Genomic DNA, 23,435 nt, shown 5'->3' on the forward strand with positions numbered 1-23,435 from the left:
TGGGGTTCCAGGGTGATGGTCCTCTCCCCTCCTGTACTAGCTGGATTCTCTGCCCAAGGGTCCTCAGAGTTAAGTCTTCAGCAGGGTCGTGGGATGCTGGGGGTTTTAATCTTCAACAAGCTCTGGTCCCTCTTCTGCTGGCTCAGGGAGTCCTCCCTGAAAACTGTTCCCTCTATTTCTACTTCTGCCTTGGCGCTGACGGCTTAGGCTATCGGGGCTCTTGTAGGGCCATGGTAGAACCTGAGTCCCCGAGCATGTTGAGTACAAGTTTGGTTGCTGGTATTGGGAGTTCTTTGTGTGTGTGTGTGTGTGTGTGTGTGTGTGTGTGTGTGTGTGTGTGGTGTGTTTCAAAGCCCAGACTCATTATATAAACAGAGCTGGGCTCAAGCACCTGTCGCGCTAGCTTGAAAAATAATTTGCAGTTGGATCCCATCTCCGGATCTTACACCGAAATAAATTCCAGATGGACTAAAGGTCGGAAGGAGCGCAGTAAAACTCTAAGCCCATAAAAAACAGTGAATGATTTACTGGGTGTATGCCGGAGGAGGAGGAGGACGAAGCTGGATGGGCTTGGGTTTTTATTTTTTTATTTTTTATTTTAGTGGACAATTCGCCATGTGAGGGAAAAACTGGAGAAGACCCCAGATGCTCTGGAGGGATGGCCGTGGTTCCTGGGAGGCAGCCTTCAGCTCAGGCAGTGGATGTAACTCGCTAAGGAGCCCAGAGGCAGCCAGCTAGGACTGGGGTCTCTCCATGATGGGTGCTAATGAGACCGGGCCAGCGGGGAGAACACCGGAACCTATCCAGGAGGAAATGATGTCACGGGTGCCAAAGTGTTCACGGTGGGGGGTGGCTCCTCTCAGACTGCCTCAGCTTTACCAGTTTTAGTGATGACAGTTTCCATGTTCCAGGATTCCCTTCAGTTCCCAGGAAACCTAGCAGGCAGAAGCTGGCCACTAGGCAGACAGTGGGGTGTCTGGGAGGAAGCCTCATGGCCGATGTGTGTCTCAATCTCAGCTGCCCATGTGCCAGGAGCCATAAGTCATCGCCTGTGTACTGTCCTGGGGCTGTGACCCATCCCGTAGGTGAGATTTCAAAGAAGCCTTATAGGGGATAGGACCCTCGTGATCGACAGACAGGGACAGAGTCCATTGAGAGAATGAACAATCAAATGCTACTCAGGGAGAGCTGGATCTCCAGTCTGCTTCTCATTTCAACCATGGGAAAAACATTAGGCAAGAAGTGTGTGTGTTGCTGGTGAACGTATGTGAGTGTGAGCGGGTGTGAGCAGATGTGTGTGCATAGACACGTTTGGGTGAAAAAATCTCCCCTTTGTGTATGTGTGTGTGTGTGTGTGTGTGTGTGTGTGTATCTCTTTGTATGTGTGTGTGTGTGTTCACGTATGTAGATGTACATGTGTACCTGTGAGTATAGAGTCTAAAGGACAACCTTGGGTTTTGTTCCTTAGGTGCCATCCTATATGCTCTGTGTTTGAGATGGTCTCTCAAGGGGCTGTTGGCCAGCAAACACCCAGGGCAGAGCCATTCCTGTCTCTCTTTCCCTACGATTGGAATTTCAAGCATTCGTCTTATGCTTGGCTTTCCCTGTGAGTTCTAGGGACTGAGCTCAGGTCGTCTTATTGACTGAGCCACACCCATGGGAGAACTTTTTATTTAGTCATGATCTTCTGGAAAAGGGACAGTGGTGTGTGCTCCTGCACTGGCTACAGCTGGAATATTAAGGTGTATCCTGGGAGGCCTACTGTATTGATTTTGGTCACTGGGTAGCAGATGTGACGAGCATGGGGTCACCGGCTTTCTCAGGGCAGAAAACCATCTCATGCAGCCCACAATGCCCAGGACTCGAGTCCTGGAGAGATTCATTGCAGAAGGAAATCCTGATTCTATCACAGCAAATCCCCCCAGGGGGCTCACGGGTTGCAGGGAAGGATTTCAATCATGGCAGCTTAATAAAGCGCCCACTGAATGAATATTTTTTTGTGAACAGCATTGGTCACAGAGGCACCTTCACAGACCACGGATGGGGGTTGGGGAGCTGTGAGCTGACTCTCATTTGGGAAGCAAACAAGGAATGCCTATTTCTTAAAGGCTTTGAACACAATGATATGATATATCCTGGTGGCAACAAGAGTGTGTTGCATTGGAATAAGCCCCAAGAGTGTTACAGACATTGAACCCCATGGTACCACTTCCACTCTCCCAAGACCTCTGACCTAAGGGTGAGAGGGTCTCCAAGTTGCATACAGTGTCTCCATGGGCTTCTGACAGATTTCGCCCTGCCCTCTGTGCCCTGCCTGTGACAGCCTGTGTGACAAACAGGTCCTAATGACCCACAGTGATCAGCAGAACATCACCTATTCTGTTTGTGTTTTTACTTACTCTTTAGAGGGGGAGTAAGGGGGTGGTCTGTCTCACTGTGGTCAAATTTATCTCCTTGGAGGTGAGTTTATTTGATAAAATACTCCAAGAAAGCGGATGGATGTGTATAAAAATATCCCTACATGAGCAGAATAGTTGGGGTGTGGATTTTGGCTTTGGAGGAAGGGGAACCTGCCCGTGTAAGGGTTGAGAACCAGAGCTGGGGGGGGGGCTGAGGGAGGGAGGCAAGGCTTTTGGAAGAGCCAGGACCTAAGCCGGGTTTTGAAGGTTGCAGAAGAATTGGATGAAGGCCTGGAGGGAATGGCATCACAGACAGGGTTGAGAAGCCAGGAGCTATAGTAGAGAATGTGACCATCACTAAATGTTCTGTGGGCTGAGGGGCCCGAGTGGTCTCAGAGGCAAGGTGGGGGTGGGGATGCATGAGAAGGAAGGAGAAGGAAGGGAGAATTGCGACATTCTGAGTGCTGAGGAGGGTGATCTGAGAGCCACCACCCGGTTTTATGTGGCAGGATGGAGCAGGGGTGAGGGTGGGGGGAGAGTCGTCCCACTGAGTTTTCATCATCTGTAGATTTCATGAAATGCAGGGACCTTTGAAGGGACCACCCACCGAGTACTTCCTGATTGGTTACTGGGGCGGTCAGTCCCCGTAGCCACTCCCATACATTACTCTGGTCTTTTCTAGAGACTTCGTTCTTTCGAATCCCATGGGACAGGTTGGAAGCCTGTGGGGGACAGGGAGCCAAAAGGGAGACATATAGACTAGACAAGATGACAAAAGAATTAATGTATGTACTAGGGACCAGACAACCGTAGCTTGACTGCCGTGAAAAAGGGGGCTCCGGCCCTGACTGAGTACCAGAAGAACGTGTCAGCTTGCAGGCGCTGCGTTATGTGATTTGGAGCAGAAAGTACAACTTGAGTAAAATCTTCTAGCTTCTTAAAAAAAAAAAAAGACTAATTTAAAAAGCCTAAACTCCTCAATTTCTAAATCAAAATGAGTGAGGGCTATGAGCTTCCTACCTGGTTTTAGATGGAGGTCCGTGACCCCCTAGTCGTTCATCTTGTGTTCAGCTACCGAAATAAGAAAGCTGAGCCTCTCTAGTACCCGATATTTTAAGGTGGGTCTAAGAAGGCCGCTACGTCACAGTGATGAAATTGATGATGGTGAAGGTGGTTACGGTGATGATGGTGCAATCAATACTTGAAGATGTTGCAACCAATACTTGAAAAAAAAATGCCTCATAGGTGCCAGGGATACGCCCAACTCTGGAGACAGATGTATCAACACGTTTGCTAGGATCAGCGCTCTAAAGACAGACGCCAGGATGTGGTACCTCACACTGGTTATGGCCACAGCTGCCTGCAGTGGGCCTTATTGGTCTCATTGGCACAGTCACCACAATCACAGACAATCCAGACGCTGCCATGAATGAGAAGGGACCCTGAACAGGAAGCCACATTCCTCTCCAATATCTCCCAGGGGCACCGCTGACTGGAGACACTTCCCTTTAAAGGGGGTAGCAAGGGTGGCAACTGGTAGCTATAGTTCCAGCACTTGAGAAATGGAGGTGCACAATATTCTGCCATTAGCTCACCGAACCTTACCAATGATCCAAAAAAAAAATAAATAAATAAATAAATTAAAAAAAAATAAGGACCTTATTGCCCCACTTTGCAAGCCGGTGAAGCCAAGGACAAGGGTGTTCTGCCCCTGGCCACAAAGCACACAGTGTGGATCTTGGACTTAGTATTAAAATCTGCACTAAATGGATGAGACAGTGCCCACACAACCTGTGCTTATATTTTGACGCAGAACACACAAGATTAAGCGACACCACACTGTCAGACCCTGCCGGGACCATTGGTTATATTCTGCGTACACCTTACATATCCAGGCATTGCGGATCCATAACAATATGTGGGCTGTGACTGTGTTAATTGTCTGTACATTGAAGAGAAGGTGCAGAGCCATGAAGGCTCTCTGAGGTGAAGGTGGCATGGACAGGGTGTGTCAGGAAAGAACCCAGCAGGAAAATAGAATGTCTTCTGGAAAGAGCACCCAGGCAAAAAGGGGGAGAGGCTGAGGAGAGGCCCCAGGGAGACAGCAAGGCTGTGTGGTATTTGAGAGACAGAAACAATGTGTTGTCTGGGGCTAGGATAGTGAGGGCAGGGGAGGTTGGGACAAAGCCGCATGAGTTCAGAGCTTGGATAGGCTTGAGATTGTCAACAGAGGTGCCCCTAAAGAGATGCTAAAGAAAAATGGCCACAGCAAAAAGGTGAGGAAGTTGGTGGCAATGAAGATTAGAAAGGCCAGCACCATGGACAGAGTCCTCTGGGCCTCTGCCTACTCAACCTACTCTGTTCACCCTTCCTGTTCCTTAATTGTTACACAGACAAGCTGCGGGCACTCCAGGGGGACAGCGGCTTGGTGCGAACAGTGCAGATGCTTTCCTGTGGTATGTGACACGTTGCCACCGCCCAGTTTGCCGATGCTAGGCTTCCACAGTACGTAGATGATGTCATCGGCTTCCTTTCTCCCTTCTTTCCCCTCCTTTGCCTCATTTCCATTTATTTCTTTTGATAAAGGATCTCACCGTAGCCCAGGCTTCTTGGAGACTTTTGGAAACTCCCCGGCTTCTGTCTCTCCAGTACTGGAACTACAGCTACAAGCCACCACCTTTAAAGGAAAGTGTCTCAGATCAGCTGTGCCCCTGGGAGAAATCTGAGAGGGACCCATTCAGGGTCCCTTCCTATCCATGGCAGCATCTGGATTGTTTGTGATTGTGATGACTGTGCTAACGAGACCAGTAAGACCCACTGAAGGCAGCTGTGGCCGTAACCAGTGTGAAGTACCACTTCCTGGTGTCTGTCTTTAGAGCGCTGATCCTAGCAAACCTGTGGCCAATGCCTGTCTCTTTAGTTGGGTGCGTCGCCTTCCCCGATTTATAGACAGAAAACACGGAGAGTTGGAGTGCTGAGTTTGAACTCAGTGCACAGACGCCTCAGACAGCGGCCTGTGCTCGGGACAGTGTGGTGTTCACCTGCCCAGGGAGACTGCAGGGCAGTGTGGCCCATCCCAGCCGCCGTACTTGGCAGAGCTGTTCTCGAGTTTCTTACTTCCCATCAGAACAGGTTCATTAGCCACTCCCCACCCCGCCGTCTCATGTTACATTTATTTTATTTTATTTTGTGTGCATGAGTGTCTTCCTGTGTGTATGTCTGTGTTCGGCCTGTCTGAAGTGCCTGAGGAAGTGGTAAGCCTCCGTGGGGATGCTGGGGATCGAACCCTGGTACTTTGTAAGATGCCAAGGGCTCTCAATCACTAAAGCAATTCTCCAACCCCCATTCATCACTTTTTAAAACATCTCTCTTCTTCCGGCTTTCTTGACAGTCTCACTCTAGCTCAAGCTAGCCCTGAACTCACTGTGCAGTAAAGGGTGGTTTGAAACTCATGGCTTATCCCCCCTGCCTTAGCCTCAGACACGCATGGGTAGCCGAGCCTGGCTCATTCTTCCGTCCATGGCTGGCTGGTTCTTCAGTCTTTGGCCCCAACTGAGCACAAAGCACTTATTCTTCTCTCCTGGCTGTGGTGTCAGCTCTTTTCCCTGAGAAGGTCTCTGTCTCCTGGCCCTGAGCCTGCCAGGCTGTGATGAATCTTGCAATCTCTCCCCCGGTGTGATGCGTTTAAGATTCGGGGCTTCGTTTTATGGCATGTGGTGCCCACATATGCCTAGGCAGCTCCGACTGCTGCTTCCAGCAGTTTGTGCTAAAGAGCTTGTGCCACCCCCTCAGCCTGCCAGCGCCTTGCCTTGCCTCTTCTTAATCCCCCTCTCAGCAGCTTTTCAGGCCCAGCGGGACACTTGGCCAGGAGGAGCAGCACTGTTTGGCTTAATTCTCTCTCTCTCTCTCTCTTTTTTGGGGGCGATTACTTTGGTCTCAGTATGAGCAAGTGCATGTGTTACACACCCCCAGGCGCCATCTGCCTCTGCTGGGGGAGGTAAACACCTCCACTTTGCTTCAGAGATGTCACTACATGGCTTGAGCCCGCTGAGCAGCTCTTGGGGCTTGGGGAACAACCCACCGAGACCACAGATTTGTGTGGTGTGGAAGGCACAGTTCATAGTGGGCCCCGATAGCGTCGGGATCATTTCCTTTGCGGGTAGGTGGAATAGTCTTGCCCCCTGGCATGAAGCTACACCCTCTCTCTGCCTGCTGACCCAGCCTCCTTGCTCCCTGTCTCCTTTTTCTCCCTTCCTCTTTTCCTTATCATACTTTGCTTTGGCCCTGTGGCATTCAAGTCTCCTCAAAGAGATACCCTTTTCACGCTCAAAATGAGCGTTCTCAGCACTGTCCATGGGACACGCCCATTGGTGGCTCCTCCCTCTTGCCCCATGATCCACCCCTAGCCTGTACAGCCTAGTCACACCGGACTCTCACGGTCTTCCAGTTTGTCCCCATTTCATCTCTGCACCAGCACAGCTTCTGTCTGTAGCACTCTTCCTCCCTGAAGAGCCACCCCAACTTCTTTATCCCACTTGGCTTCCCGGCTTTCCTTGCATGGTGTTTCGGTAAGCTGCCATCTGCGGAAAGAAGGCCCAGGAGGGTTATTTTCAACCACTAGAGGCCAGAGGAACTGGATCAGATGAGACTCTCGTGGCTGCCCTCAGGGACTGACGGGAGCTGGCACAGCATGGTCCTGGCTTGCCCACCCGCCTAACCTATCCTTTCTCTCCCCCCAGCACTATTCAGAGTTTGCAGTATTCTCCCTGGTTTATATGTCGTTGCCACTGAAGTTGGTCTTCTCGACTCAATGGGAGTGGTAGTTTTTCCTCTAGGGTGCTGCCTGGTGCCTGGAACAGGCCTGGTAGTTGTGGGTATCTGGGGAATTCCAGATGATAGAAGTGTCCAGTGCAGCAGTGTCTGTGACAGTAGCAGCGGACTGGGACAAGGGTGTGCTCATTGGGAGGAGGAGGGGGGAGGAGGGTAAGGAGGAAGAGGGTGAAGAGGAGGAAGGTGAGGAGGAGGGGGGAGAAAGAGGGGGGAGGAGGAGAAGGGGAGGAGAAAGGGGAGGAGGGGAGGGGAGGAGAGGAGAAAGGGGTAGGAGGAAGAGGAGGGGGAGGGGAGGGGGATTGTTTCTGTTGTTCACCAGGGCTGTTGGTTCTTTAATCTGCATGGCATGTGGCATGCTGTGGTGATAAGTGACCCCTTGCCTCTGCAATCTTCACAGACCCGGGAAGCTTGCTTCTCATTCCTTCCACCTGCCTATTCAGATTGGCTGGAACCTCTGCTCACTCCTGCTGACCCAGAGGGGACCCAGGCTCATCTGGTGTTTTCCACCAGGGAAAGGCATTTAGATGACCTGGACTCCAGTCTCTGGTGTCCACACCGTCCGCTACGCTGTGTTGAGAACAGGCAACACATTCCATGCCATGAAGGTCTCCTGTGAGCAGAAAGACCCAATCTAGGCTTCAGCAGCAGGGTGACTGTCCCAGAGCTTGGGATAAGAGCATTGATCTGAGGGTGAAGGTGTGGGTACAGATGTGGCTGTTAGAGGCTCTTTCCATATCCAGCATGAGAGACACTGGGGCCTTCCCACGAATCCAACAGCCATAGTCCTATTTGTTAGACATAGATAAGTTCACTCCTGAAGCCCTCAGAGGCCTGCTGCCAATGCCTGGGGACCCAAGACATTTGGTCTGCAATCAGAGAGGTACGGTGTCAAGGGAGCAATGCTTTTTCTGAAGGCCACCCACCCAGTGTCCCTCCAGGTAAACCAGCAACCACACCTGGCCACTTTTTAAAGGGAAGCCACTTCCCCCTGGAGTTTCTTTATCTCTTAGTCTTTCTTTATCTCCAGCCTGGAGTTTCACAAATGGGTCAGGAAGAGATCTTCTAGCTTCTTAGGCTCTTCTGCATTTAGAACTAGGTAACTCAGGTCACGAGAGACATCACCGTGAAGCTGGAGACAAGAGGTTCATCTGGGGTTCAGGGTAAGTTCGAGGCCAGCTTGGGCAACCTTTCCGGTCTGCCTCGAAATAAGAAATAAAGGATTTGAAATGTGGCAGCCCAGGAGGTGTTAGTGCACACCTTTAATCCCAGCACTCAAGAGGCAGAGAGCAGGGGCAGAGGGCAAGGGCCCGAGGGCAGAGGACAGAGGGCAGGGGCAGAGGGGCAGAGGCAGGTGATCTCTGTGAGTTTGAGACCAGCCTGGTCTATAGAGTGAGTTCTAGAACAGTCAGGGTTACACAGAGAAACCCTGTCTCTAAAAACCAATAATAGTAATAATAATAATAATAATAATAATAATAATAATAATAATAATAATAATAATATGGTTTGTTGAGATGTGGCTCAGTGGTAAACTACTTGTCTAGGATGCATGAGACCCTGAGTTCAGTTCCCATCACCAACTAATGACGAACGAAAAAATGACTAATGAATTTAGGAAGCCCATTCTCTCCTAAGCTGGCTCTCCATTAAGCACACATGTGATTGAGGGCGATGCGACCCCACTGGCTGTTTAAAAGGAGAGACAGCTGTTTAAAAGGATACGCCAGTCTGCTGAGATGGGAGCTAGGAGCAACTTGGCTATGGTAATATGGCGACACCTGCAACCAATACTGAGTCGGTACTCACGTGGGAGACCTCAGAGGTGGCCTCGGCTCGGATTTAAGTAAACATTATGTGGAAGCTAATTCTTCTGGGACCCGTCACGGCAAGGTGTTTGCTTAAATTTTCAAAAGCTCTTGGCACTGAATTCAAACGTTTTTAATGCAACCTCTTTCCTGGGTCGGTCCCTGTGTATTTTGCCTCCTTCTGTCTTGGAAAGGCTTCATTAAAAGGCTGGAGAGGGGCTGGAGAGATGGCTTAGCGGTTAAGAGCCTGTGCTGCTCCTATAGAAGACACGAGTTCGGTTCCCGGCACTAATGCAGGTAGGCTCACAACTGAATGGAAACAAAAGGAAAGGACATACCTGCTCCTAGAGACGGTGGAGGGGAAAGTTTATTATAGATTTGTAAAAGAGCACAGCCAGAGGCAGGCACATCTGGGAGAGTCCAGAGTAGATATGGCCAAACTGAGCCATGAGGAAAGGGGAGGAGAACCTGGTACAGTAGCCAGGAGGCCAAATGAGTAGACAGAAAGGACCAGATAACTAGATGGGTGGATTATGTAGAGAAGGGTAGCCTAGCCCCAGGCTGGAGAAGTTTAAGGTAGGGGGTGGAGTATGCCAGCCCAGAGGGGTAGGGACTGAGGGGTTGCAGGGTGGCTGGTCTTGCTTTGATATGTTAAATAGGCACCTTACCATTTGTCCCACGTTTGAAACTTAACAACTGCCTCCGTGAAAGCCTACATCCTCTTCCAGATGCTGTGGGCACTGCATGTACATACACAGTCTCCCCCATACACATAGTTAAAGATAAAAATAAAAAAAAGATTGAAGTGGTAGAATGAATCTAAAGGTCCCACAGCCCCCAGTCTAAAAAAAAGAAAAGAAAAAAAAAAAAAAAAAGATTGAGAGACTCATCCCACAGTCCTTAACATTTTTTTTAAAAAAACTAATTTGTTTACACGTATGGGTGTTTTGTCTGCACGTATGACCATGCACTATGTCCAGGGACTAGTGGTGCCTGCAGAGGTCAGGTAAAGGTGTGGACCACCATGGGGTTCCTGGGAATGGAACCCAATTCCTCTGGAAGAACATTCCAGTGTGCTTAACCACCAAGCCTTCTCCTCGGCACTCTGCTGGCCTTCGATCTGATGTTCAGGACCACTGACAATGAGGCACACCACCCGACCGCTTCTTACACAGAGTTTGAGCTGGGCTAGCCTCCTGATCAGATGAACCCAAGCCCAAGAGGCTGATGTTCTGCCGAGGAAAAGCTGGGCGTAGAGAAATGTGCGCAGAGTACCTGGCAAGCCATTTACTCACGGGAGAGCTCCATAGACTGCTTTAAAGAATTCGGGCAGGAGATGGGCAGGAAGGGCGGGGGCTGCACAGCTAACTCCCAAATAGATTTTGCAAAGCCCGAAGACATAGACTCAAACCCTGGACAATGATGCTTCATCAGTAAGTTTCACGTGGCACCAGGGGCTGCCAGCTTCGGACTTTGTCTTCAAGATGAAGGAGACAGGGAGCGGAGTGGACAGGGCACGGGTCTATGCCCCCATCAGCTGTGCTGACCTAGCTGTCACAGGCTTCTGCTTAGACTGCAGACGGGCGGGCTACAGAGAGTCCGTGCAAGCTCCCTAATGCCCCTCTGTCTTCCACATTTCCTTCCTTTCTGAAAGTGGCTGAGGAGTTGTGACAAGCTGTCACATGTATTGCCTTCCTCGCTCCTGCCCGGCTGACAATCATGGGCAATCCTTGCCTGCAGAGTCCAGTCCCAGTCTCCGCCTCAGTCCCTAAAGGTCCTCTCCTTCTGTCCTTCCAACCCTTCAAATTGTCCTCTTTGATAAGATCAGCAGGTATATGGCTGCAGGCTATCCTTCCCCAGTGTGGCCTCATTCTAACTGAGCTGGTCACATTGGACCCGTCTTCAAAGAAAAGTCACATAATGAGATCCTGGAATCTTGACCTAGGGGGATGTGGTACAAGTTGTTCCTCACATGTTGCTTATGAGGAACTTTTACTGGGCTCTCGGATGCTGGGTGAGGTGACGTTTTTCTAAAGGTTGATTGGTACCAGTGTGTTGTGTGTGTCTTTGCTATCCAGCCTTAGTTCTGAGAATGGGCAGTGCTACCAGGCCCCACCCAGCTTCCCTTGAATCCACAGATAAAAGACACACACACACACACACACACACACACACACTTGTTAGCTTTCAATTTGCCTTCTTGGCACAGTTGCCGGGCATTATTAAACTTCTGCCTATAGGAGCAGCCACAGACCCGTCACTCCTCCCGAGACCTCACATGGCTGCTTGGCTTTTCTCTTTCCAAAGCATGGCAAACTCTCTCCCTTGTGTCTGTTTCTCTTCCTCCAGGGACCCGGAAGTCCCGCCCATTCCTCCCGCCCAGCCCATGGCCTCTTTACTGACAGATCAAGAACCAATCAGGATAGCATCAGAACCATCCCTATACCAGTGACTTCCCCTTTCAGAAGCAGGTTTCCTTTTGGTATAGTCACATGGGATGTGAGCCACTCATTGTGTGGGTCACGAGAAGGAGCAGATACACAGTAGAAAAATCCCGTTGCCATACAAGTGGAGGGTGGGCTCCTCTCAAAGTAATTCCAGATGAGACTCGGTTCTCAGAATTCCCCAGAGGATACTTGGCCATGCCTGGTGAAGGGTCTGGTTGCTACTGCTAGATACAGTGTAGTAGGAAATTATAATCTTAGCCTGTATAAAAGCCACACAATCCAGGTATTTTAAGCCGTACTACTAGATTGGGCAGATCAAGGGCTATACTAACCTACTTCTCAGCTATAAAACCCCTTGTTACTTGCTGTTTCTCCTGGCCATGTGGTTCTGGCCCAGGGTTATCTTCCTCCTCTTCCAACTTCCTCCTTTTCTCCCCTCTCCACCCAAAACTGCCTCTCATGAATCTCCAGTCCTACCTTTCTCCCTCTACTGCCCAATCACAGGCTCTAGCCTTTAATTGACCAGTTAACTCGGGGAGAAGGTTCACACGGCATTACTTGAGTGCATGAGGACCTGCTCGTCCACATTTTGAGGAAACCATATTTAGCATTAGAATACAAGCAGCACTAAACCAGCTCACTACAATGTAGCCAAGTGCCCGATATCCAGGGAGAAGGTCAAGGTATTTGGTTGGCCGAACCCCAGATACCCAGCCCAACTAGGTCTTCACCAAAGATCAAGGCAGGAAAAGGTTAAGGAACGAGTCTGACAGGAGTTGTGTCTGGGAATCTGGATCATCCTGAGGAGGGCAAGGAAAGTGGAAATTCATTTGCCACGAAGCCTGGCCTTCAGATCACTTTTCTTCTCTGTGGCAGATGTCTTACTTGCCTCTCCCAGGAAGTAACACCCCGGCATTGGTACCTTATCATCTCCCTCCCAGGGAGGGAATGACCTCCTGTTTGCCGTGAGCAAATACTGCCTCTCACTAAGGTCCATTTTCTCATATTGTAAATAGGGGTAGGGAAGGGAAAACCAGCTGGCATTAAGTTTTTGTGCTAAATGGATCTGTGACCGGCTTGGGAGGGAAGTGGTATCACTTACTTGACTGGAAAAGTCAGAATTGTGGAGCTGGTGGGGAGGAGCTGCTCGCCAAATGACTGCCCAGCCGTGGGGTCAGCACTTGACTTGCTGTCACCAGGGTGGGGTGCTAGCATCTTCAACAGCCGTGCTGCAGCCATACTGAAGTGAGAGGCTAGAAGAACATGCGTGAAGTAGACACTGGAGCCGGTGCCCTGTGCAGCCTCACACACAGGAGTGTGCTGACTCCCGACAGGCAGAGGAAGCCGTCCTGGGCCTGCCTGGCCATTTCCACTTCACAGCCAAGCCTGGGAGTCATTTGAGTGATAGATTTTGTTAGCAGCAACTTATAAAGAGGCACGGTTTCAGGACGGACCGTGTGCCTCAGGGGCTTCTTGAGAATTTAAGGTCAAGGGCTAGGACTGTAGCTCAATGGTAGAGCATTTGCCTAGCATACACGAGGTCATAGGTTCAGTTCTCAGCACTGCTGGATTAGACCGAGTACTTGGTACCCAGGTACCCAGGCTGTGGGTTTCATTCACAAACATGAGATTTCATACCCAGCTCCCGTCCTCCCTACCTGGTCTTGGCAGAGTAGCTAAGGAGCATCCTGTAACAGGCAAGGTGTTGACAACTTCTAGCGTGTTTCTGGGCACTCGCTATGGATTTAGCAAAATGTCCATCTGGGTTATGTCAGTTTGTCCAAGCTTCAGGGGTGCTGCCTCTGGCAGCCCCTTGAAAAGAGTTACGTAGCCTTGACTTTGAACCCACCCACAGACGTAAATCACGGCTGATTTTACTATGCCCCTTCCTTTGAAGGACTCTCCCAGCTGGATTAGCAAATGTTCCTTCTCCTTCGAGGTCCCAGAAATGGTATCAATGGCTGTCAGTGCTCATAGGATCTGGAGTACCAGTGGTTGACGTGATTCTGTCACCGGCGATGGAAGCCGACTCCCGGCAGCTGTGTTTGTTCACGTGGGGAGGTGCGGCTGTTGGTGATCGTAAAATATTATGATCCCATATGTCTCCCCAGATCACAACCGTGGAAGTGCCTGCCTCTGCTTTCATCTGGTGTGCGTGTTGTCACCCTGTTAAGAGCTGTCCTCGCTGAGACAAGGAGGGAGGGCTCGGTGGTGGACTGACACGGGTTCAAACGCAGTTGCAGGAAGCCCAGGCTGGTATCTGTCATCTCTGGGTGATCTCGACCACTGTCATGTTCTTTGATGATAGATGGGTTCTCTCCGGGTGCTCTCTGTAGGGCACTGATGATACATGTGATGTGTGTGTGTCACCCCGTAAGGCTCGAGCTCTATCATGCTCACTTTGCAAATGGAGAAACTGAGTCATGGGAGGTTGAACAGAAGCTTGGTTTTTTTTCTTCTTTTATCAAATTTAAAAAAGTGTGTGTGTGTATGGGGGGTGGCATGGCATGACTGCCATAGCATATATTGTGGAGATGGGAGGTGAACTTGTGGGAGCTTCTGTGGTCTCCAGGGATGGGACTCAGGTTTTCAGGCTTCCCAGCAAGTATCTTTTCCTGCTGGGACTCCTTGAGACTTAAAGCTGCTCTGGAGGGAGGCAGTTTGGTTCAGCCTATGGTGTTGTTCTTACGATGCTTCAACCAAGGCAGAGGTGGCAGTATTGTCTGTGGACAAGTCCTAGGAAGGGAAGGGGCTTGTAAGCGATTAGTTATCATTATTTTTTTTTCTTTTCTTTTTTTTTTGGAGCTGGGGACCGAACCCAGGGCCTTGCGCTTGCTAGGCAAGCGCTCTACCGCTGAGCTAAATCCCCAACCCCTAGTTATCATTCTTTTTTTTTTTTTTTCTTTTTTTCGGAGCTGGGGACCGAACCCAGGGCCTTGCGCTTGCTAGGCAAGCGCTCTACCCCTGAGCTAAATCCCCAACCCCGTTATCATTCTTTAAAGACAGCTGTGTCTGATTCTCTTGCCCTGTTGTAAGTCACCCCAGGCCTGTGTCTTCAGAGGATCCCTACTCCTCAATCCTGTGGGTCAAGAGCAGTGACACCCTTGGACAGGATCTTACTCTGGGTATGACATAGGCTTCCAGGCAAGCTGTCACCTGGAGTTGACAATGTCCTACAGGGACCTCTGCTCCTATGCTCACTCTGAAGTGACCCACCTTTCACTCACATGACTCTGGTGGCTCTGGTAGTTAGACACTGAAAGCTGAGATGGGGCAGAATTAATTCCTTCCTGGCTGTGAGGGGATATTATAGCCCCTCATGGAACTTCTAGGGGTTGCCGGTTTGTGGACACAGAGTCTGTTTTCTCAACGGTATTCCTAGGACATTCCTCCTGGCATGTATCCATGTCTAAATGTCCCTTTGTTCATAAGGAGTCCCGGTGTGTTGCGGGGAGAGCTCCCTCTCCTGCAGGACTTCATCTTAACGGTCATGTTTGCAGCAGCCTGACTTCTAAACGAGGCTGTCTCTGGGTGGGTCAGTGGGTCAATGTGTGACTTTGCATGCAGGGAACTCAGGGCATCTGACAGCAGGCCATGGCTCATCTGTGTGGATAAGGTCACAGAGTCTGACAAGGTGACAGGCATCTCCTGGCCTTGTGGCCAGGCCTACTGCTCTCACCCTGACCCTGGGTTTCCATCTCCATTCTTTGTCCCAATCCTGCTGTCCAAACTTTGCTGAGATTGAATCAACTCGGGGGTGGGGGGTGGGGGGGGGAAATGCCAAAGCTGCTTGCTCAGCACTTTGCCTTGCAAGGAATGCAGTCATTGAGTAGCGTCCTAGAGCGGGGCTAGGAGAGAACTGTTGGGAGCATCTCTCCTTCCTTTCTAGGTGTATGGTGTGGAAAGCCGCACCTTGCCATGGCCCTGGAGTGTAGAGCCCTTAGACTCCGCTCCTCCCATTTCTGAAGACTACCCATCCTCCAAGCTCTTCCCTCTTCTCTGTCTTCCTACCCTAGGCCCTCCCAGAGTCTCCCTTTCCTGATCCCAGCTCCTCTCTTCTTCCCTCACCCCAGCCTACCCCTCCCAGTCCCTCCCTCACACCAGCTCCTCCTGCCTTTGATCTTTTCTCACTGCAGCTACTCTTTCACCTCAGCTTCTCCCTCCTCCCAGGGGGGACTCTCACTGGGCTCCTCCCTTCTTCCAAGTCACCCCTCACTCCACTCCTCCCCAGCCCCATTGTGCTCATGCTCCATAGTTGCTCAGACAGTTACCTCTGGTGTGTAAGCCTCCTTGTCGGGACCTGAGCTCTGCCCACACCCTTCTGAATAGCTCCTTCATCAACTGTCTGGAATCCCAGCCGCAGGTGCCATCTGTCCCCCGACAGCACCGTCTGATGCCGCTTCCTGAATTCCTGTCATCTGCGGGGAGACGAGTGACAAGAGGGTAAGGTGGATGTTTCACAAACAGAGTAGATCGCGGGTCTCAGGGCTCTTGGCAGCCACCTGAGTCACTGGGTAGGAAGCTATTCTGAGCTCGTTCCTTGTGTCTTAGCTGTTAACGAAGATCCGGCTACACAGAGCACAGAGCGTGTGTCACCAGGGGAGGTCTGCCATGGTATTCAAAGGGAAAACAATCTTTGTGTTAAAAATGGAGCTGTTCAAAGTTAAGACACGCGTGCAGCGGCGTAGCCTAGGCCGGGGAATCTAACTCCATATTACCACTTTAGATTCCTTTTTTTTTGCCCAAAGTATGGGACTGATGGGGCAACTGCCTCACCAAGTAGTTGTCATGACAACCACAGAGTTTCCTATTGGGCACCACTTAGCCTGACTTGATACCACCACCATATTTATGGAAGCCACCCTTGTCCATTGACTTTTGTGGCTATAATAGGAGCAGCTGCCAGTGAATTCTACCAGATATAAAGTGTGCTATTTCCAGGGTCTCTGACTGTGTCTCTTTCATGGCTGAAGCTATTGGCTTAGGCATGAGTTGACTTTTTTTATCTACCATCTTCCCAAGGTCAGAGCCATTCCATTAAAATGCCTGCTGCTAATCAGAAGCCAGCTCCAGGTAGGCTTAGTTTTAGATTTTAAATACCTTTGTATCATTTCTGAGAAGTATTGCTCTCTGGTTTTTGTGTGTCCCACAGAAAGTGTTTCCTCTAATAGAGGCCCAGCCCTGACTGTGGATGAATGTGTGTATGCCTGGGGGCCGTGTGCAGTTCTTGAGCACACGGCCTGCAGTTAACCTAAGGAGAGGACTGACTAAGAGGCCCCAAGATGAGGTAAGGGCAGCGAGCAGAGGGTTTGGTGTAGTCTGGCTTGCGATGTCTCAGTCACTCCTGCTACACAGGATGTGACGGTCATTGTAGAAATGTCCGTTTCCTCTCAGGGCTTTCATGGTGCACCTTAGCGTCCCGTGGGATGTGCTTTCTCTCACAGTAGAGGGAGAGGTCTCCAAGGGCAGCGGAGTCAGGGTGGATGGTTCCACAAGCAAGCTCTGGGGTCAGAACACTTGGTTTGAATCTTGGCTCTACTGTCACCTTTCTACGTGACTCCAGCAAGTTAGTGAGCCGCTCTGCATTGGTTTTCTATCCACCAAATGGGGATGATGGTGGCACTGGAGCCATGGAGTCATTGTAGACTTCGAGTGAGTCAGAGTTTAAGAAACGTAAGACGGTTCAGGGTGGGTAAGGGTGTCTGCTGCCAAGCCTGATGACCTGAGTTCGATCCTTGGGAATTCACATTGTAGAAGGAGAGGACTGACTCCTCGGACCTCCACACATGCACCATGATGCATGTATGTGCACATGATAGTGTGTGTATGCGCATGCATGCACATTCGCACATGCACCCACACACACAAATATTTAGTGTGTTTTTGCTCAAGAATACCTTCGCAGCCAGCTTCTTTTGTTTCTGGCTCATTTCATGTGTATGTGTGTGTGTGTGTGTGTGTGTGTGTGTGTGTGTGTGTGTGTGTGTGTGTGTGTGTGTGTGTGTGTGTGTGTGTGTACATGAGTATGCAGGTATAGATGCACGTGTGTATGTGTGTGTGCATGTGCGTGTGTGTGTGTCTGTATGTGTGTATGTATGGTATACACATATGTGCAGGTATGTCTTCAGAAGTCAGAGGTTAATCTCGGGTACCTGTTTTTAAGTATCCTCTGCTTTAGATTCGTTTTATGTCTGGAGATCGAGTTTCTCTCTTTTGGGACTCACCAAGCAGGTTAGGCTGGCTGGTCAGAGAGCCCGGGGATCCCTTTTCCCACCTCCCTAGCACTGGGATTGCAAGCATGTGCCACCATGCTGACCTTTTTTCATGGGTCCTGGGTACTGAATTCGGGTCCCTATGCCTTAAAGCAAGCACTTCACCAATGTGGGCCATTTACCAGACCTTGATTCTGGCTTTTATGTCCTTTGGACTGAGTACCTATTGCTGGGCAGTCATACTTGAAGGGTGATGGTAGCAGGGCTGTGGGTTTCATTCACGAACATGAGATTTCACCCCGGCTCCTGTCCTCCCTACCTGGTCTTGGCAGAGTCGCTGAGGAGCGTCCTGTAACAGGCAGGGTGTTGACAACTTCTAACGTGTTCCTGGGCACTTGCTATGGATTAGCAAAATGTCCATCTGGATTATGCCAGTTTGTCTCCGGAAAAGCTCTGTGAGGTAAATAAGACCCTCAGGAACTGAAGGTCACATTGGACTGACGTAAGAGTCCCTGGGGACTGTAACTGGGTACCACTTGGACAGTGCGCATGACTCTTGTCAGTCTAGAGCAGTGGTTCTCAACCTTCCTAATGCTAGCAAAGATGCTTTAACACAGTTCCTCAACCATAACATTATTATCAATGCTACTTCATAACTGTAATTTTGCTACAGTTCTAAGTCATAATGTAAATATTTGTATTTCCCAATGGTCTTAGGTGACCCCTGTGAACGGGTCATTTGACCCCTTCCCCAAGAGGGGTCTCGACTCACCAGTGGAGAACCACTCACTGGTCTAGGTGCTCAGAGAGGTGCTGACCACTGTTAAGGGTCAGCACAGACAGAAGACTGTCATGGATGCTTGCCCGTGGATTCGTCTACTGACGTTTGTGCTGCCCTATCTTACTGGCTGTTTGTGCCGTCTGAGTCATCAGGCAGAGCTGAATCCTTAGAGTCAGGATCGAGCATGTACTACTGCTCACTGCACCCTTAAGATGGCTCTGTGGACAGAGGACTTCCGCTCTAACCATAAGCCTTCAATGTCACCATTACTGTGGGATGCTTCCCTTATAGTTTAGCTAAGCCATTTTCTGAGAGTGCTCTTTATCATTGTATTGAGGGGGGAAAAAAACCTTTTCTTTTATGAATATATTTACTTTTAGAAAGAAGAGATAATTTGTGGCAAAAGTAGCTTGTCATTCATTGTGGGGACATTTGGCTGATTTTGTTGGGCCGACATGTTTTCTGATGGTGCTGGAGAGATGGGTCTGTGGTTAAGAGCACTGGCTGTTTTTCTGGAGGACCCAGGGTCAAATCCCAGCAAGATGTGACAGCTTGCAACTGTCTGAAACTCCAGCCCCCTCACACAGGGATACCTGTCTTGGGATCAAACACCCCCCACACATGCAGGAAAACCACCCATTCACATAAAATAAAAATAAAGGAAATATCATATAAAAATGTCTGCTGACGCTTACCCCATGGAAACAAACAAATCCAGAGAATCTGGGCTCTTTGAGTCATTCTGTCCCACACATGTGACAGGAACATCCTTTATAGTATCAGCAACTCTTCCCCCACCCCACCCCACCCCACCCCAACCCCAGAACTGAGGACTGAACCCAGGGCCTTGTGCTTGCTAGGCAAGCGCTCTACCTCTGAGCTAAATCCCCAACCCCTTAGCAACTCTTCTTAACTTCACTCCCGGGGCATGGCTTCACATCACATGGATTAGGAAAAGAGAAGCTGGAATGATTGGGTACAAGCCACGCTAGGGCAGCCTTTCTCAAATCTCTCCCATACCACGGTGAGTTTCTAGCATTCGTCTCACATCTCAAAATGATGGGGCCACGTCTTAACCCCATCCAGGATGCCTCGATAGCCTAGATTAGTAACCTCCCTTCCCTCCAGCGTGGGAGCTGTCATCCTCCAGTTTTGCTGCCTGCCTGGGAGGCTTCTGTGGGCTTTATTGTGCCTTAAGGCCTTAAACTGCCTAAGCGCTTTCCTCAGTAAGTCTTAGTGCGAGACGAAAACCTTAGACAGGCGTAAATCGAGATTTGCCTTCCTAAACGATTTGTACCGCCATACTTCCGAGCCACCTCCTCACCACGGTGGTTTAGCTAGAAAACCAACTACATCATGCAACACTAAAGGAATCTAGGGCTTGGAGGATGCTGCAGGGGCATACACACACGTGCTTAAGAATGTAGCTCTCTGTCTTTAGATAGAGTCTGGCTGCTCCAAGCTCTACTGCCTAAGGGGAGAGCAAGGAAATCCTGATCCCTCAGCGGCTTTAGCTGTGAAGACTCAGGAAAAAAAAAATGCTGAGATTTTGCAGCTTGCTCTCCAGGTCGCTCTCTCTGCAAAAGCAGGTACAAGAAAATGTTCCTTCTACATATGGGATGTTCACAGCAGACCGCTCGCTCCACTTACCAGTACCAGGGGGCAACAGGAAGCAGTTGCTCTCACCCTCCCTAATGCTGCAACCCTTAAATATAGTTCCTCATGCTGCAGTGACCGCCCCCCAGCCATAACATTATTTCGTTGTTACTTCACAACTGTAATTTTGTTTCTGTTATGAAGCATGATGGAAATATCTGATACACCAGGATATCTGATATGCGATTCCCAAAGGGGTCGCGACCCACAGGTTGAGAACTGCTAGAATAGAAGCACAGTGGGCCTTCAGGGCTCCCTTTTTTTTTTTTTTTTTTTTTGGAGCTGGGGAGGTGAACCCAGGGGTCCTTGGCTTGGATAGGCAAGCTCTACCACTTTCTAAATCCCCAACCCCCAGGGTTCCCTTCTTATCAACAGAGGTGGCTGGTCCTGGGGGCAGATACTAAGGCTGCTGACACTTTCAGCTCCCCTAGCATGACCAGGGTATCTATATGAATTGTCACATTTTCAGAGTGTGAGTTAATAAATTAAGCACCAAAGGATTCTTTCATACAGCTGTCGTGTGCATGTATGCACACCTGCGTGTTTGTGTGTGTGAATGAATGAGCCCACCTGTAGCTATGGCCGCACGTAGTTTTGCCACCTTGGGAACGTTGCCCCTGGAGCAGAAAAAAAAAGATAAAAGCCAAGTACGCTGGCTTTAAATCCCCACCCAAGGAGACAGGCACGTTGTTCTTTGTGAGTTTGAGGTCAGCCTGGTTTATAGAGGGAGTTCCAGGTCAGCCACGGCTACATAGCGAGACACTGCGCCCCTGCAAGACCCCCCCAGAACAGAAGTAAGCAACAACAAAAATGTAAACAAGAAAGTTGGCAGGAAGAAACAAGCCGTGGTTCGGTGCATGATTAACGGTGTCACCAGTGCGGTGGTGTCCCTGCTCCTGATGTGGAGCCCGAGTCATTCTGAGTCAGGCTCGCCCATCTATCACTCCTTCCTGGCTCTGCTTCACAGGACCACAGCTGGACCTCCAGGAGGGGTAGCCTCCAAAATAAGACGAGAAGCCAAGTCACAGCAAGAAAAGGAAAATCCAACGTATTAGCATTGGGGGGGGGTGCTTTGTGGAATGTGCTCTCAGTTCGATCGGGTTTGTATGAAGTCACTGCGAGCTTTGACCATTTCGTGTTACCTCTCTTCTCATAGTATGTCTGGAGACCCATGCTTAATTCATGACCTGGGGCACTGGGACTGGCTGCCCAGGGGCTTCTGAATCTGCTGAGGCCCAGGCCCAACATAATGTCTTAGACTTCTGTTGTACTCCCTGGGCTTCGGGTGTCAGGGAGTCAGAACAACAGGTTCTATCTCCCTGATCACCTTGTTTTCCAAAAAAGTCTCCTGGACCAAAGAGATGTCTCAGTGGGCAAAGCACTTGCCACACAAGAAGTATCAGGCCCTGGGTTGGAATTCCTAGAAGCCACAGAAAGCTGAACATGGAGGTCCATACTTATATTCCCGGTGCACCTAAGGAGAGACAGGACACAAGCACAGGTCTAGCTTGGCATACATGGCCGCAGAGAAGAACAACACTGCCTCAGATGAAGCGGGGAGGGAGGCATGACAGCCAAGGCTGTCCTCTGGTTTTCCTAGGAGGGCCAGGATGTGTGTGTGCCGAATTCCCATAGGCAAATGTGCAGCACGCACACAAAATACACAATTTAAACATTTAAAAACAAAGAAAACAATTTAAAAGCTAAAGATTAAAACGGTATAGCTGGGAGAACAGCTCAGTTGGGAAAGTGTTCGCCCCGCAAACGTGAAGACCCGAGTTCAATTCCCAGCACACATATACAATGCTAAGCTTGCGACCTGCTCCTGTGAGGCCAGGGCTGGGAGACAGAGCCAGGGGGATTCCCTAAGGCTCTCACCCTAGCCCACTCGGTAAGCTCTAGGCCAGCCAGACACTCTTTCAAAAATGGTGGGCAGACCCGAGGAATGACCTGAGGTTGACTTCTGTTCCCCCTCGCCCCCAAATTCCAAATGGCATTGTTGGGAAATAAAGCTGTTAGATGCAGTTTGGTCCAGAGACAATCTCAACTATGGCCACAGAATAAAGCAACATTTGCCCCAAGAGATAGAACATTCTTGAACCTTGTCCTAGCCTCTAGGAGCGTCATGTGACACATTGCTAAGGCTGGGCACTGCTTGACTGTGTGGCCCAGGGATCCGAGGACTCTCTGGGTCACACCATTAGTCCCAGCCAGCTCTCCTGTCCGTGCTGAGCGCAAGGCCCGCAAGCCCCCAGCCGACAGAGCAGCCTCCTTCCCCTCCCTCCAGCCCTCTCAGTGGGCTTCGAGAACAAAGGACTCTGTATCAGAATTGAAATCTTCAGACTGGAACATTGCCTGCTCTGGTCTGAGACTCTCAGGAGTGAGCAGCATGCTAAGGGGGCTGAGGAAAAGAGAGGGGAGGGTGATGGAGAGAGGAGTCTGTATTAGTCAGGGTTCTCTGGAGTCACAGAACATATAGGTAGTCTCTACATAGGAAGGGAATTTGTTAATGACTTATGGTCTGTCGTCTAAGTCCCCAACAATGGTCAGCAGCAGCAGTGACTGGAAGGCCAAGGATCTAGCAGTGGCTCAGTCCTACAAGGCAGGCGGGCGAAGAATAGAGAGGCTCTTCCTTCTTCCAATGTCCTTATGTAGGCCTCCAGCAGGAGGTGTGTCCCAGATTAAAGGTGTGCACCACCACATCTGGATCTGGGACTTGCTTTGTCCCAGATGACCTTGAACCCAGAGATTTCCTTGCCTTAGTCTCCTGGGATTCATAGCCACTACTCCTCAAGGTCTCCATGCCAAGATCCAGGTCAGAAACTTGTATCTCCCAGTCTCAAGATCAGGATCCCAGGCGAGCCTTCCAATTCTGGATTGTAGTTCATTCCAGACAGAGTCAAGTTGGCAACCAGGAATAGCCGCTACAGAGTCCCAAGGCAGGCCTTCTGGTGGCCAGACTCTCCATAGCTCACTACCTTTGAGGATTCCGCACTAGCTTGGTGGTGCCATCCAAAGAAGCAGGTAGGGCACTATTGCGAGCTTGGCTCTGACTGTGCAACTGGGAGCTCCAGGGTGATGGCCTCACGGAGAACAAAGTCTCACGTAGAACACAAGACATGTCTTCTCTATAGGGTCTCAGAGGGACTGGTGTGAGGGAGACAGAAAGTGAAGGGAGTGAGGATGGAGAGAAGGGGGAAGCCAAGCTGCCTAGTGGCTAGACCAAGCATGGCGAGTCTTCCTGGTGTTCTCTGATAGCTTCAAGATGAATGGTAGATCAGCATAGGTGGTCTGGCAGCTAAACC

General features: G+C 50.1%; 1 protein-coding gene across 1 annotated transcript in view; it reads left to right on the top strand.

The window, feature by feature from the left end:
* The first annotated feature begins 15,773 nt into the window (after positions 1–15,773).
* Positions 15,774–23,435, top strand: part of Rimbp2 (RIMS binding protein 2) — a 105,830-nt gene continuing 98,168 nt past the window's right edge. Inside the window, exon 1 of the mRNA XM_032887187.1 lies at positions 15,774–15,924. The gene's annotated coding sequence lies outside the window, so the exon portion shown is untranslated. The remainder of the gene's footprint in view (positions 15,925–23,435) is intronic.

The sequence above is a fragment of the Rattus rattus genome, chromosome 16 (genome assembly GCF_011064425.1).
Source record: "Rattus rattus isolate New Zealand chromosome 16, Rrattus_CSIRO_v1, whole genome shotgun sequence".
NCBI lineage: Eukaryota > Metazoa > Chordata > Mammalia > Rodentia > Muridae > Rattus > Rattus rattus.